The sequence below is a fragment of the Calidris pugnax genome, unplaced genomic scaffold, assembly GCF_001431845.1.
Source record: "Calidris pugnax isolate Ruff unplaced genomic scaffold, ASM143184v1 scaffold837, whole genome shotgun sequence".
Lineage (NCBI taxonomy): Eukaryota > Metazoa > Chordata > Aves > Charadriiformes > Scolopacidae > Calidris > Calidris pugnax.
The window spans coordinates 25,220-37,216 of NW_015091680.1; positions in this window are offsets into that span (position 1 = coordinate 25,220).

The window sequence follows — 11,997 nt, forward strand, 5'->3', positions numbered from 1 at the left end:
AAAATGAGAAATCCATGATGCCTTGATTGGTTTCTCTCTCCACTGGCTGGCAAGGCAGGAAAGGGTGGCCAGTTCACATGGACTTTGGTGCCCTGGCTCCTCAGGACAGGTGATATGAATCTCAAAGAAAGGGTGAGTTTCTGCTGAGAGTCACACCCTCTACTGTGAGCATCAACATGGAGGTGCCCACATCTGGACTCCACATGTATGGTACTCATCCAGCTAGTAGTGGTTGAAGGAGGGAGCCTGTCACCTTCACACTAGAGTTTTTCCACTGTCCAGTGGGTCTCTTTGGTCTCCCACTGCTACTTAAAGAGGAGCAGAGTTGCTTCCAACCCTTGTGTCATAGTTTTCTGCCCCATATGGATGCCTCAAACAGCCCATGAACAACAGAATTCCTTCCAGGGCCCTGTGTTCAGACAGACCTACCCCAGCACTGCATGTGGATTCTCAGCTGCAGGGTGCTGACTTCCCAACTGGATCCCACCCTATGGATTTGATCCTGTGTATCAGAGAGGACATTCAGTTCACTTGAGAAGGCCCAGGGTACCCCATTGACATTCTACTGCTGGTCCAGGTCAACCTGCCTCTCCTAGAGGACCTGGGCTCTCACTGGTAGCCCTAAGCCAGGCCTTGCATAATCCAATTTATGTCAGATGACCAGTGATTTAAATGATCTGGAATTGTGTCCTGGTTTCAGCTGGGATATACTTCATTTTCTTTCTAGTAGCTGCTGTGTTTTGGGTTTGGCATGAGAATAATGCTGATAACACAGACTGTTTTAGTTATTGCTAAGTGAGGGACTTTGCTAAGCTAAGGACTTTTTCAGCTTCCCATAGAAGCTGAGAGGAAGCATAGACAGAACAAGCTGGCCAAAGGAATATTCCATACCATATATGTCATGCTCGTTATATAAAGAAGTGTTGGCTGGGGGGGCAGGGATCCACACTCACTGCTTGGGATGGGCTGGACAACCAATTGCCGGGTGGTGAGAGTGACTTGTGTTGTATTACTTTATTTTTTATATTTTTTTACCATTATTATTTTTGTTATTATTAGTATTATTTTCTTTTTCTGTTATTGTTCTGTTAAACTGCCTTTATCTCAACCCACGAGGTTTTTTTTCCTTTCCCCTCATCTCCCTCTTCTCCATACCCTATTGGGTGGGGGTGGGGAGCGAATGCATCGCTGTGTGGTACTAGTTGCTGGAGTTAAACCATGACAAATTGTCCGCAGACCTCAGTGTCCTGCACTCATCTGTGTCTTGGGTCCCTTAACACTCAACAGGTAGAATCCACCCAAAAATGAAACATCATCCCAGCCAGGAAAGTAAGGAACTACAGACACCTGTAGAAGGTGTGATCCAGACTCAGTGGGCTTTCTAAAGCTTTTCTACAACTATCACGGACAGCTGAGCCGATGAGGGTAGACATTATCACAGAGAACCACAGAATTATAGGGGGTGGAAGGGACCTTTGGAGATCATATAGTGCAATCCCCTGCTAGAGCAGGGTCACCCAGAGTGACCCTGCTCATCACCTGCACCCTTTCCTCATCAGAAAGGTGCTCCAGTCCCTTGATCATCTTCATAGCATCTGCTGGATTCTCTCCAGTAGTTCCCTGTTCTTCTTGAGCTAGAGGGCCCAGAACTGCACACAGGACTCCAGATGTCACCAGGTCAGAGTAGAAGAGGAGGATGACCTCCCTTCACCTGCTGGCCACACTGTTCTTGATGCACCCCAGGAGACCGTTGGCCTTCTTGGCCATCAGGGCACATTGCTGCCTCATGGTCAACTTGTCACCTTGGAGGCTTGGTTCAATTGCCCCATACTGCTGTTGATATATAGATACACTGGAGTATTCAGAACATGCATGAAAACTGGTACATTTAGGGAGACATCTCTCCCATTCCAGAACAGATGTACAGAGGACACACATGAATCATCTCCAGAAGTATTTCTCCTTCTGGAAGGGAGAAGCAGACAATCAGTTCAGACTCAAGTGTCTCACTTGGAAACCTCTATGGTTAGGTGAAATAAAACCTACCCTGTTTTTTCCTTTCATCTGCCATGGTGATGTCTCCATCTGAGATGCTCACCTGGACTTCTTTTATCATCCCTGTGCAGAGGGAAGAACTTTGAAAGCTGATTCATCCTGTTGTGAAATAAAATCCCATTGAGTGTAAAAAGAGAGTTGTTACCCATCTACCATTTCAGGTCTCTGCATTTGAGAAGTTCCTTCTTTTGTGACTTTTCCAAATGCCTTGAAGTGTTTCTGTAGCCAAGCTAATGCAATAGTTGAGTGATGGGTTGCTAGTGACAGGTGCCACATTTTACATATGGAAAGGCCCTGACTCATCTAACTTGGAGCTTATTATTTTGAGTATTTTTAATTACAAGTTAATAAATATGTTTGGAAACAGAGGGGAGGGAAGGGAAATGTCAACTTTGTTGACCGCCTTATGTGAGGTATAATGGCTACTGGTATATCATAATCAAATATATCTTGAATCAGGGTAAGAGCTAATTAGATAGCCACAAGAATGAAGCATCCAGAAAGTATCAAATTAAAAGAATAAATACATGTGTCCACTTCCTTAAAGCATTAAGCCACCTGTTGGAAGTTCTGGCAGACATTTACATTAATCCCTTATAGAATTAAGCACTTAGCAATTGAAATACAAACCTCCAGAGGATACCATCTCCAGCTCTGGCAGGCATCTGGGAGGGATTTCTCATCACTTACTGTCATGGTCCAATACTCTCTGACCAGGCTCTTCTAGAAATTCCGCACAAGAAGGGTTTAATGCTTAATACCAAATTCACTTATCTGAAGATATTTAGTGTTACATGGTATTTTGATTTAGCAAAGTGATGCAAAAATGTACTGAAATCACAACAAAAGCATAATATATCAATTGCAATATACAATTGAATTACAATGCAAAGGTGATTTCCTTTAGCTGTCCCTATGATGCTGGGTGTCCCAGTCACAGGGAACAAATCCATGGGCCAAAGCCAGTTCAAGTTCACTGCTCTTCTCAAAGTTCATTTGTCTGGTCATTCAGTTTTTATACTATGTGTTGGGTTGAGCCACGTACACATTTTCCCCATACTGGCTGTTTCAGACAGATAGTACTTTCTAATCATTATTATTTTCTTTTTCTGTTATTGTTCTGTTAAACTGCCTTTATCTCAACCCATGAGGTTTTTTTTCCTTTCCCCTCCTTATCTCCCTCTTCTCCATACCCTATTGGGTGGGTTTTTTTCCTTTCCCCTCATCTCCCTCTTCTCCATACCCTATTGGGTGGGGGTGGGGAGCGAATGCATCGCTGTGTGGTACTAGTTGCTGGAGTTAAACCATGACAAATTGTCCGCAGACCTCAGTGTCCTGCACTCATCTGTGTCTTGGATCCCTTAACACTCAACAGGTAGAATCCACCCAAAAATGAAACATCATCCCAGCCAGGAAAGTAAGGAACTACAGACACCTGTAGAAGGTGTGATCCAGACTCAGTGGGCTTTCTAAAGCTTTTCTACAACTATCACGTATGTCATGCTCGTTATATAAAGAAGTGTTGGCTGGGGGGGCAGGGATCCACACTCACTGCTTGGGATGGGCTGGACAACCAATTGCCGGGTGGTGAGAGTGACTTGTGTTGTATTACTTTATTTTTTATATTTTTTTACCATTATTATTTTTGTTATTATTAGTATTATTTTCTTTTTCTGTTATTGTTCTGTTAAACTGCCTTTATCTCAACCCATGAGGTTTTTTTTCCTTTCCCCTCCTTATCTCCCTCTTCTCCATACCCTATTGGGTGGGGGTGGGGAGCGAATGCATCGCTGTGTGGTACTAGTTGCTGGAGTTAAACCATGACAAATTGTCCGCAGACCTCAGTGTCCTGCACTCATCTGTGTCTTGGGTCCCTTAACACTCAACAGGTAGAATCCACCCAAAAATGAAACATCATCCCAGCCAGGAAAGTAAGGAACTACAGACACCTGTAGAAGGTGTGATCCAGACTCAGTGGGCTTTCTAAAGCTTTTCTACAACTATCACGGACAGCTGAGCCGATGAGGGTAGACATTATCACAGAGAACCACAGAATTATAGGGGGTGGAAGGGACCTTTGGAGATCATATAGTGCAATCCCCTGCTAGAGCAGGGTCACCCAGAGTGACCCTGCTCATCACCTGCACCCTTTCCTCATCAGAAAGGTGCTCCAGTCCCTTGATCATCTTCATAGCATCTGCTGGATTCTCTCCAGTAGTTCCCTGTTCTTCTTGAGCTAGAGGGCCCAGAACTGCACACAGGACTCCAGATGTCACCAGGTCAGAGTAGAAGAGGAGGATGACCTCCCTTCACCTGCTGGCCACACTGTTCTTGATGCACCCCAGGAGACCGTTGGCCTTCTTGGCCATCAGGGCACATTGCTGCCTCATGGTCAACTTGTCACCTTGGAGGCTTGGTTCAATTGCCCCATACTGCTGTTGATATATAGATACACTGGAGTATTCAGAACATGCATGAAAACTGGTACATTTAGGGAGACATCTCTCCCATTCCAGAACAGATGTACAGAGGACACACATGAATCATCTCCAGAAGTATTTCTCCTTCTGGAAGGGAGAAGCAGACAATCAGTTCAGACTCAAGTGTCTCACTTGGAAACCTCTATGGTTAGGTGAAATAAAACCTACCCTGTTTTTTCCTTTCATCTGCCATGGTGATGTCTCCATCTGAGATGCTCACCTGGACTTCTTTTATCATCCCTGTGCAGAGGGAAGAACTTTGAAAGCTGATTCATATCTGCTGGATTCTCTCCAGTAATTCCCTGTTCTTCTTGAGCTAGAGGGCCCAGAACTGCACACAGGACTCCAGATGTCACCAGGTCAGAGTAGAAGAGGAGGATGACCTCCCTTCACCTGCTGGCCACACTGTTCTTGATGCACCCCAGGAGACCGTTGGCCTTCTTGGCCATCAGGGCACATTGCTGCCTCATGGTCAACTTGTCACCTTGGAGGCTTGGTTCAATTGCCCCATACTGCTGTTGATATATAGATACACTGGAGTATTCAGAACATGCATGAAAACTGGTACATTTAGGGAGACATCTCTCCCATTCCAGAACAGATGTACAGAGGACACACATGAATCATCTCCAGAAGTATTTCTCCTTCTGGAAGGGAGAAGCAGACAATCAGTTCAGACTCAAGTGTCTCACTTGGAAACCTCTATGGTTAGGTGAAATAAAACCTACCCTGTTTTTTCCTTTCATCTGCCATGGTGATGTCTCCATCTGAGATGCTCACCTGGACTTCTTTTATCATCCCTGTGCAGAGGGAAGAACTTTGAAAGCTGATTCATCCTGTTGTGAAATAAAATCCCATTGAGTGTAAAAAGAGAGTTGTTACCCATCTACCATTTCAGGTCTCTGCATTTGAGAAGTTCCTTCTTTTGTGACTTTTCCAAATGCCTTGAAGTGTTTCTGTAGCCAAGCTAATGCAATAGTTGAGTGATGGGTTGCTAGTGACAGGTGCCACATTTTACATATGGAAAGGCCCTGACTCATCTAACTTGGAGCTTATTATTTTGAGTATTTTTAATTACAAGTTAATAAATATGTTTGGAAACAGAGGGGAGGGAAGGGAAATGTCAACTTTGTTGACCGCCTTATGTGAGGTATAATGGCTACTGGTATATCATAATCAAATATATCTTGAATCAGGGTAAGAGCTAATTAGATAGCCACAAGAATGAAGCATCCAGAAAGTATCAAATTAAAAGAATAAATACATGTGTCCACTTCCTTAAAGCATTAAGCCACCTGTTGGAAGTTCTGGCAGACATTTACATTAATCCCTTATAGAATTAAGCACTTAGCAATTGAAATACAAACCTCCAGAGGATACCATCTCCAGCTCTGGCAGGCATCTGGGAGGGATTTCTCATCACTTACTGTCATGGTCCAATACTCTCTGACCAGGCTCTTCTAGAAATTCCGCACAAGAAGGGTTTAATGCTTAATACCAAATTCACTTATCTGAAGATATTTAGTGTTACATGGTATTTTGATTTAGCAAAGTGATGCAAAAATGTACTGAAATCACAACAAAAGCATAATATATCAATTGCAATATACAATTGAATTACAATGCAAAGGTGATTTCCTTTAGCTGTCCCTATGATGCTGGGTGTCCCAGTCACAGGGAACAAATCCATGGGCCAAAGCCAGTTCAAGTTCACTGCTCTTCTCAAAGTTCATTTGTCTGGTCATTCAGTTTTTATACTATGTGTTGGGTTGAGCCACGTACACATTTTCCCCATACTGGCTGTTTCAGACAGATAGTACTTTCTAATCATTATTTTAGGGAAGATCATTTACATAATCTATTGACCGACTCAACTTTAGTGTTTTATCTAAAACAGAGGCCACCTTATGATCCCCTTTGTGTTGGGAGAAGTTCAGTTTCCTTCAGTGCTTCCTGCTTTCTGCTGCCTCTTCTGCTTTCTCTTCTGAACTTCAGGAGCACATCACCCTTGCCTGTCTTCTCTGAGCTTTCTTCCATGGTAGGGTGTCTTTGATCAGTCACAAGTGGAGGCATTATAGATTCATCCTATAATAACCGAAAGGGTATCAGAGCATCAGGATTAAGGTTTATCCTGAACATAATATGACTTCAAGGTGAGGGAGAGGAGTTTGTTGTGGACATGGTGCTTTCTCTCCAACAGTGACGCCAAGATGAATTTACACTGTTTTGAGGAACTTTTTGGGGGCAGAAGGTAGGAGGGAATAATTATATTTGTTCATGCTGAGGCACTTTGAAAAGGTACTTTACTTCTTCTGAGAAGTCCTCCCCAGAGATTTTGCTTCACTTTCTTGTTTCTGACTTTGTAAATGAAGGGTTTCAATGAAAGAGTTAAAATCATATTAAAGATGTTGACAAATCTGCGTAGGTCCAGGAACCTTTGCACTGACAGCTTGATATAAAGGAACATGGTGTAGCTGTACCAGACTGCAATGCGAGACAGACAGAAGACTGTGTGTCACCACAGGAGAGGGCAAGGCAAAAGCCTTTATCACAGAGGAAATGATTGATGACTTTGGCCCATAGAGTATCATCGTGTCTGGATGTCAGAAAGGCCAGCAGAAAGGAAACCTCCTTGTCAGGATCTGAAGGCCAGCTGAGCAGAAAAGATACTCTGAGACTGGTAGCATCATGCATCAGCTACCAAAGGAGAAGGTACTCTGTATAACATCCTCTGCTCAGACCCCGCACATCCTCCACCACCATGGGCTGTTCTACTTCTTGTAATATCTCTTCTCTGGTACTGGAGAATCACCAGTGTGGCAGGAAGTGGTGCCCTCATGAACTCCCAGGGGATTCCCATATCTGTGGACTAGTATTTTCCTCTGCGAACAGTGTTTTTTGGCTTTTTGGCGGCTCTGAAGAGCAGCTATGGTGGCAAGTGACAAAACCAGCCATGATGACCAAAAGGAGTAATTAGCTGCGTTTTCTTTACTGAAACAGTGCAGGTGTCTGCAATGAGGTTTTCTGAGGTGACACACAAAGCCAAGGTGGGAGTGAGTTGGGTCTGAAGGAGAGACAAGAGAATCAGAGGGAGGCAAAAGCAATGAGGCTCTTGGAGAAAAGAGATGGTCTGTGTCTGGGGGAAACTGAAAGGTGAATGAGTAGCTTCAGTTGGTCACAAAAGCAGGGTAAGAAAATTGTGATCTGGGTCTGTGCAGCAGAATGATTCTCCTCCTGTTCATGGCCAGTAAAATCCCAAAGATGTGTGAGAGTGGGTTCAGGGTTTCATGGAGAAAGGGCACTTCAGAGACCAAATAGCAAATATATCACAATATGTAGGCACTATTAGCTAATGCTAGAATGTAATTTTCTGTCCCTTGTGCATCTGATTCTGGTTCTGTTCATGGAACAAATCTTTCTCTGTCCTTTTGTGTTCATAACTTCCTGTAAAGCAAATGCAATCCCTTAGAATTGCTTCAAGATTTGGAGGAAGACTTTACAAGACTGAACAGTCACTGAGAAGTACAAACAGAAGACATGAGCTCAGTCAACATGCTCATGCCTTCTGTGTCTCTTTGACCACAGCTGGGGCCACAGTTGGAAAAACATTGTGGCTCTAGGGACCTCCAGAACCATCTTCCACATGGCCATGGCCAAGGTTTCTTGTGTTACCTCCTGCAATGGAGGGCTCATCTCCCACAAAGTCTATTCCCTTAAGAGCAGAGAAAATTGCTGATCACTTGTTCCCCCTGCCCAGATCCCAGGGCAGGAAGGAAGAGACTGGTCACCAGAAGATTTCTCTCTCCAAAGCTTTACTCATGAGAGATTATTTCCTATGGGGTTAGGAACCTTTTGGCTTCTTCAGGTTTTGTGGTTCAGGTTTCTTCAGGTTTTGACCTGCTTGCCTCTGAGAGGCAGAAATGTTAGGCTTGACTTGTGCTGGAGTAATTGGATGACCTTGGAAATTGTCAGGGGCCTGAGCTCTGCCCGTGAAGGAACTGCTGCAAAGTGATTTTTTCCACCCTAGGGAAGGGATTCAGTCTTTCCATGGAACTATTCCTAGGCCTGAATGTCTGTCTTCCTCTTTCTGTGGGGCACTGCTTGCTTGCTCCTGAATAAGGAAAGGCAACATACAAGTTTTCACTTTCATGCTCTGCTTTTTTAAATATTGGATCATAAAATTCAGGAAAGCTGAGAGGAGTAGGAATGTGGGGGTCTATGAACAATAGACCTCACTCTTCCTTGTGAGACTTGAGACTTTATCAAGGCACTGTGAGTCCCAGTACCACTTGCTCTAACCACTAGGCCTCACATTTCCTCCAGACATGGATTCCCAAGTCCAACCATTTGAACTAGAGTTCAACAGCCACCCCTCCCTACCGAAAACCGAGGAGTTCAAACTGCAGTCCTCCAGAGTGTGGGATTCTAGGCTTTACCCGGATGTGGGATCAACCAACAGAGCTGGATCTACAATGTGCAGTTTGCTCCTCCTTCAGCTCTCAGGAATGCAGCTCTCAGGAATGCTTTCTTCAGTTTTCAGTTCTATAGAAAAAAATTTCTTATTCTGCTTTCGTTCATCTTTGTCATGCTTAAAGAAAATGACTGCCCAGACAAAAACAGGGGTCCAAACAGTTCTGTATAAACTCATTGTCTCTATTGGCATCAGAGGGGCAAAATACCTTCACTGTTGTAAATTATGATAACCAGTTTATCCCAGATGAAGTTCTGATTCTGTTTTGCTTGAGGAACAGGTGGTACATCAGAGTAAAGATGATCTTACAGAGCTCTGAGAAACATTTTCTGTCACAAAATGTCAAGCTCCTACGGCAACTCATTATGTACATAGTAATTTCAGAGTGCACTCATTTCTGAATTGCTTAACTGGCTACGTCCTTGCAAGGTCAATCATCCCCCAGGCTCATTGGGAAGAACTAATAACACAAACCCATGGTCCTTCTTTGCCACAGTTCAAAATCTTGTGTGCAGAACCCAGAGTGGTGGTTGGAAAGAGGAGGGAAGGCTCCACATACTATCTTGTCACATTGTCCAGGATTTGCTCCTTTGCTGGCGCAGCCACACATGCTCTAAGGTGTGGGCCATGGTCTTTGTCCTGGCTAGTGCTAACCATGGTTATCTGGCTGGGACAGCATTGGCCTGCTCTTCTGCCCTTACTAGGAAGAGTAGAGAAAACCCTGCTGGGAACCTGTTCCAGGGCCAACTCCAGGCACTGTTAGCCGAATGCCCAGTGTTACAAAGTGAAAGCGCACTGGTCAGCCCTGTCTGGCTGCTCCTAACTGAGGTGTTTTGACAGGGTTAAGGGGTTGTTACCTGTGCAGAAAGAAACTGAACTGGAGTTGAAGCTGCCAGGTCAATCCCAGACCTTCAGCCAGACCACATCTACATGTAAGGAAAAAACACAAATGTATAGAACAGCCCCTCTTGACAAAGACTCAAGTGTTCCTCAAGTTTACAGAAAATAAAGAAACAAAGGAATGAATACTTGAAATCTTGCAGCTTCCTGGTGACCGTAAATACTGTAGCTGGGAGTCTGGAACCAGCCAGAGCTTCTATGCAGAAAGTCAAGCTGCAGCAGCGTGTTGTGGGTCTGGGACAAGCCCTACTTGTCCCGAGCTGCAAATGCTGAGGTGAGGAGATAGAAATGAAACTGAGCTGATGAAGCTACTTCCAGAATTAATTGCTGATAAATACACACTCTTCAACATGCAAAAAATTGCTAATTAGCAGCTGGAAATTTTTTATTACCCAGAGTGGTGGTTGGAAAGAGGAGGGAAGGCTCCACATACTATCTTGTCACATTGTCCAGGATTTGCTCCTTTGCTGGCGCAGCCACACATGCTCTAAGGTGTGGGCCATGGTCTTTGTCCTGGCTAGGGAGGGAGTGCTAACCATGGTTATCTGGCTGGGACAGCATTGGCCTGCTCTTCTGCCCTTACTAGGAAGAGTAGAGAAAACCCTGCTGGGAACCTGTTCCAGGGCCAACTCCAGGCACTGTTAGCCGAATGCCCAGTGTTACAAAGTGAAAGCGCACTGGTCAGCCCTGTCTGGCTGCTCCTAACTGAGGTGTTTTGACAGGGTTAAGGGGTTGTTACCTGTGCAGAAAGAAACTGAACTGGAGTTGAAGCTGCCAGGTCAATCCCAGACCTTCAGCCAGACCACATCTACATGTAAGGAAAAAACACAAATGTATAGAACAGCCCCTCTTGACAAAGACTCAAGTGTTCCTCAAGTTTACAGAAAATAAAGAAACAAAGGAATGAATACTTGAAATCTTGCAGCTTCCTGGTGACCGTAAATACTGTAGCTGGGAGTCTGGAACCAGCCAGAGCTTCTATGCAGAAAGTCAAGCTGCAGCAGCGTGTTGTGGGTCTGGGACAAGCCCTACTTGTCCCGAGCTGCAAATGCTGAGGTGAGGAGATAGAAATGAAACTGAGCTGATGAAGCTACTTCCAGAATTAATTGCTGATAAATACACACTCTTCAACATGCAAAAAATTGCTAATTAGCAGCTGGAAATTTTTTATTGTTGTGTCATTTCCCGTCCATCTTAATGTTATTACCTCCCCTGTCAACAGGTTTTAATTTCTCCCAGTGTTTATATTCGTTTGTGAGGGGCTGGAAGGTGCAATGGGTCAGAGCATGTGTTTATTCTCTGCTGCAGGGATTCCTGAGCAGGACTTTGGGTGGATATATGGCAGCGTGTCCAACAATTTCCTGCAAGCCATTTAGAAGCTCCCCTTCCTCAGGTAGATTGCATCCTCTAATGTCTTCTGTTGGTGAAAACAATAATTTGGAAAGCTTCTGGCTACCCTTGGGACATGTAGGTAACACCCCATCCTCTCTTCCTGCGTTGTAACTCCCTCCCCTTCTCCAATAATGCAGGAAAATGTGTCATCCTTAAAGATCATCTTCTGTATGAGCCACCTCCCCAGCACAACTTGATGCATAGCAAAAGCCTGTGGGGTTGCTGCCCTGCCTCCTGCAGGCTCTAGGGTCCTTGTCAGAGCCCAGCACTGGTCAGGGTACACATCCACAGAACACCTTCTGAGGCTGCTAGGACATTTCTGGGGACAGGCAAAGAAAGGCAGAGCTTCCCGGCCACTGGTTCTGGAGAAACCTTCCTTCCTTAGCTTCAAGGTACAGACCCTGAAAGGGGTCACCTCAGCATGTCCCATTCTACCTTTCCTCTGGGAATGGTGAAGGGTCTTCATATATCAGAGCCTTCACTAGCAGATTTAGAAGGATGTAGAAGCTGGAGAGGCCAGAACCCCCATGGCGTGTTGGAATGACAGACACAAAGATTTCAAGGACAGGAGTGTGTTAAGTCCACAGTTAACTTGCATGGAACACAGAATCATAGAATCATTCAAGTTGCAAAAGACTATGGGGATCATCGAGTCCAACCATCAACCCTACTCTACAAAGTTCTCCCCTACACCATATC